Below are 5,391 nucleotides of genomic sequence, written 5' to 3'. Positions count from 1 at the left end.
CTTAACAAGTTGAATACAAGAAAATCAGGACACAAAGCTGTGGGAACAGGGCACAGGAGCAACTTTAAGAGCTTCATTCCTGGCATGAGGGATGGACAGGCATTCAATTTCTGTAGCTAGCTCTGCAGTTTTTCATGAGCCTGGTCTTCATGCAATTTATGAACCTGAATCAATAAGGTGATTCATGGAGGAGATACAATAATCTAACCTAGAGTGGGATGAGAAAAACCATGCCTTTACGTTGTAATACTGGAACTTCAGTAAAATTAAATTGTACTATGTTGCTTTCTCTGTGGAAATGTTAGAATTTATTGAAATTTTATTTGAAAATAGTGTATTATACCTTCAATTCAGCTCAGTGGACAGAAAACATTGTTATAGAAACTATTGCGGCTCTCGTTTGCTGCAGCCCCTCTTTTTGTCTCTGAGCTCCCATATGCACACATTGCTTTTCTGGAGACCCTACTTGTCATATCTCATCGCTCATAGCAGTTACTAGTCAAATCATTAGTTAATATTAACTGACAGCTCCAGTGTTGCCATGGTACCGAGATTGGGCGTAGGCCTAGGGGATTAAAGAAAGACACAGACTCAGGTCATTCGTTATGAGAGAATGTAGAAGTTTTTTACTGAGCAGGTTCAATATATATACCAAACCAGGGAGGGAAAAACACAAACGGGAACTCAACTGGGGGGCAATAGTTTGGATAGTGCAAAGTCCCTGCCCAGGGCATCATCCTTCAACAGGATGTTTTGTTCTTAGAAAAACTGCAGAATGTTACTTTGCGGACAGCAGCACAGAAGTCTCAGCCGGGGTATGCAGCCCTTCGGGGTCCTAAAATTAACAACATTGGTCTGAAGACCAAATGAGCTAATGTAAGGGCTGGTCACTCATGCCTCACTGACATCCATTGAAATAATCCTGATGTACCTTAAAATTCAGATATCATTTTTTTAAGCAAGTGCATTTTCAGGTACTACTAAGTAATGCTGAAACCCCGTCTGGATTCTTGAGGTCTGGCTTGAGAAAAGATGTACCTAAACCTCAAGAGACTTGAGGCACCAGGGAGTGGGAAGGCCTGGTGAGGTGGGATGAGACATCCTCTTGCAGATAATGGGGAGGAGGAATGGGATGTGGAACTATGGGAGGGTGGACGACTGAACTGTAAAAAATAAAAGTAGTAAAAAAAATTCATCTGCCATCCAGTGAAGGTTGAGTTAATCTTTGATTCAGACTATCTTCCTAGAGATTTATATATAGATGGGGCTTCCCTCCAAAATAAAATGGAGGCTTATTGTCAGTCATAAAACACTCTTGTTCCTTAAACTTATTTTTTATCTTATATGACAACCTCTTATCTAAACAGCTGGAAAGTAGTCTTATTCATACCACTAATTAAGAAATATTAGAAAAACATTGATGCCTCAGCCACTGATATTGCTGAAGTATTTGCCCAAATATATTTAGGTTCACTGTGTACATAATTGGTGTCTACAAAGACAGAAGACAGGCTTACAGGCCCTGAAACTGTTGTTTCCAGATAGTTGTGAGCCATCACATGAGTATTGCAAACTAAACCTAGGCCCTCTGTAAGAACAGCAACTGCTGCCGGGCAGTGGTGGCGCATGCCTTTAATCCCAGCACTTGGGAGGCAGAAGCAGGCGGATTTCTGAGTTTGAGGCCAGCCTGGTCTACAGAGTGAGTTCCACGACAGCTAGGGCTACACAGAGAAACCCTGTCTCGAAAAACAAAACAAAACAAACAAACAAACAAACAAACAAACAAAAAGTACAGCAACTGCTTTAACCTTTGAGCCATCTTTCTAGATTCAAAAGTTCTTTTTTGTGACACAGAGTATTCAGCCATGAAATGATGCCAAACCTTCCTTAACTTGCAAGTGGGATAACACTGCAAAGATTTCAAAGGTTTTGACAAGCCATAGCCTTTTTCATTCTCTCCACTAATGAGGCCGAACTGTAGTTCTTTTAGCAGATAGCATCCTAGATGTCATCTATTGGATGGTGTGGATAATGTGTTTGCAATTTCTGTTTTTACTTACACAATTAGTAATGATTCCCTAAACATTCATTATTTCTAACTATTCAAAGATCATTTTGAAATATAGTTCCCACTGAGATATTTTGTTTGTTATAATTTTCTGTTATAATTTACTTTTAAAGTAACTGAAGAACGGATAGAAATCCTGCATCCACGACTTTTGTGATATACTCCATCATTATTATTTTTCATCAATTGTGCCTTGGCATTCATTTTTATAATGATCTACTCCGATGAACAGGGACCATTGATTTTGGGTGCCTGAATTGCTGAGGCATGTTGTCATTACATATTTAGTTTACTTTAAGAAATAGACACTACACTGCCAGAAGCAAGGTAAAAGTAACCCAGAATTCTGAACAGTTTCTAGCATTGTGTATATGTGAGTGTGTGTGTGTGTATGTTTAATTATGTTACATTATATGTGTATTTCAATTTAGCCATCCCATATGCCTCACAACAATTACTTCTAAAGAGCAACCTTATTTTCCATACTGATTAATTTAATTAGCATTTGCTATTTTTACATGTTATTGCATTTATTTAAGTTTTACAATGAGATATTTTTATATAAATATACACACTAAAATATTGCTGAAATCAAGAAAATTAATACTATCAATCAAGTAAAATAATCACCTACCTTTCTAGTGAAAGGACCTACAATCCACATTTCAAGCAAATCTTTCATAAATCACAATATTATTAACTTTAATCCTTGGGCTATCTATTTGGTCAATAGACATATCCATCTGATATAACCATACCCCTGGAGCCTTTGACCTAAATCTCTGCATTTCCTCCCTGTTCTTGTGAGAACCATAATTCTACTCTTTGTTGCTATTTTTCTTTTCTCTATGCTTTGTAGCATTTGTTTAAGAATGTATGTCATACTCTATAATTTTGTTCTGGTATAGGACACTTCAAAATGCAAGAGAAACTTGAAAGAGAAGTAAAATTATAATGAAATATAAATTTTCAAAGTAAAAGTCCAATTTATTTTTTTCAGGACTTTTATCTTGTAATTATGTGCTGTATGATTCCATGATACTAACATTCATTTCCCCTTGCTTATTTTAGTCATTGGCAGGGTATGAATTCTGTCTGCTGTCTCATTCCCCACAGTATTGATTATACCATTATGTGCAACACTTAACATAAGTTATTTTAAAGGTTAAAATACTTTTTAAATATAAAAATCTCATGTATTCAGTAGTCAATAGACTATTTAAAATAGTACTTGCAGAAATAATGTCTTAAAAGGAATGCTAATAAGAATTATATGTTAAATGTTTTAATAGTATATTAGCTTAAACTGCTTTTATCACATACACAACAGTTATAAAACTTATTTATACTATCAGAAAATTCTATTCTAATTTCAATGAAGATTCTTAAAAACAATAGTATCAAAATATTTTTATTAAAAATGTTTTCATACACTATGCAGGTTATACTCTTCCCTCTCACAACTTCTCCCAGACACTCTTCACCTCCTATGTTCTTTTTAATATGTCCAAATTGTGATATGTAATTTGTTCTCACTTTGTAATATGAACAAAGAACCCCAAATAACACAAATAAAACCAAGAAACACTTACATGTGGATGTACACACACACACACACACACACACAGAGCAAGAAAAAACAAAAAAAAACTATTAAAACACAAAAAATAAAAACCAAATTATTCAAGCATTAGAACAATAAACAAAATAACCTAAGTAAAGCAACTTGAGAAAAAAATATGTGAATATATTCTTGAGTTTCTTTTGTATTGGCCATCTACTGCTGAGTATAGGGAATACACTGAAGTACAATTAATATACCTAATGAGACTCAACTAAAATAATATAATTTCTCCTGTTCAAGAGGAAGCCAATGAGAGAGAGATTCTTTTATAGGTGTGGAAAATCATGTCTCCTTCCCCTCTAAGCAAAGGAAACCCATCTGGCTTAGAGAATCCAACAAGTAGTACCTATCCAGTGGCAACACAGATGGCCTTAGTTACACTAAATATGTCACCAAAAGAAGCTAATGCAGTTAGGAAGGACTTAGGAGTGGGACAGAGATTTTAAAAAAATGGATGGCAAGAGCATTTCCATTATTTTAATATATGGCTTTCTATTTTCATTGTACTAAGAAAATTACTAACTTTTCCTTAAATATTATGAAAGACTTTAATGGAAAATTATAAGCCAAGTACACATGCCTTCTTAACTTTCTCAAACTGGGAAGCTACATCTTTCTTGAAGCAGAAGGCTGCCTAGTACATTAATCTCACTGAAAATCAAAGTGTTTTTCCTTTTGTGGGGACCATTGCTTCTGGTAACTGAGCCTAGTATTGAAAAACTTAAAAAAAAATTATAGAAGGCATGGTAGGGTAAAATCTTCTCAGTTTCTCTTAAATTTGAACTTTTTCAAGAGGATAAGAGTCATTGAACAAAATGTAAGCACTTATTGCATTTTCCATAGCAAGTCTAAAATTACATTTCAATTATAAAAATAAATCATCTTCTCCAAATGTGTTTAGATGTTATTGGTTGGCTCAATAAAAAGTGTTTACTTTCTACAGTTCAATCCTATGTATTCTGGTCACTGATTTTACCCTATGTACACATAATAGGTTGCTCTTTGACAGCATTAGGCATTCCATTAAGTCAAGAGAAAGAGACAAAAACAAAATATAAAATTTAAAAGGTTTATTAATATTCACATCATCAATAGTGGAGATGTTGTATATTGTGACACATCCAACACAAACCATTTCTGACTGTTATTGGCTCTGTATAGAATAGACTGCAGTGAAATTTGTCGCAGATAACACTGCTGCATTCCCAGGTGCCAAGTACATTGGTGTTGTCTCATGTAAAGAGTGTGCTAGAATGATTAGGCCCAAACACAGAGATTAAGAGAATGATTACATACAGCAGTGGAGGCAGGCAGGCTAGGAAGAGGAGGGTAGCACGTGGAGTTGTAGCCTAGATTAGTGCCAGACAGAGGAGAAGAAAGGCAGCAGAGCACTATGCCAGACCCGACTGCTTAAGAGACTGCTAGAAATGCTTCTTATATTGCTTTACAAAAATAGATTTCCATAATTTGGGTTTATATGGATGTCAGGTGTTAGATTAATATACCGGTCACATATTGAGTGACAATTAAGTCTCCATATTTGGCTTCTCTCAGACAGTTTAAAAAAAATCCAGGGGCTAACAAGAGTATTTTGGTATCATACATAATTAACATTTGACTGACAATTCTAAAAGTAATAATATTCAACAGATTTTGCTTGCTTGCATAGTTATTCACACCTAGGATACATTGTTTGCAA

Source organism: Grammomys surdaster, unplaced genomic scaffold (genome assembly GCF_004785775.1).
Source record: "Grammomys surdaster isolate TR1022 unplaced genomic scaffold, NIH_TR_1.0 97, whole genome shotgun sequence".
Lineage (NCBI taxonomy): Eukaryota > Metazoa > Chordata > Mammalia > Rodentia > Muridae > Grammomys > Grammomys surdaster.
Note: the sequence above shows the minus strand (reverse complement) of the source record.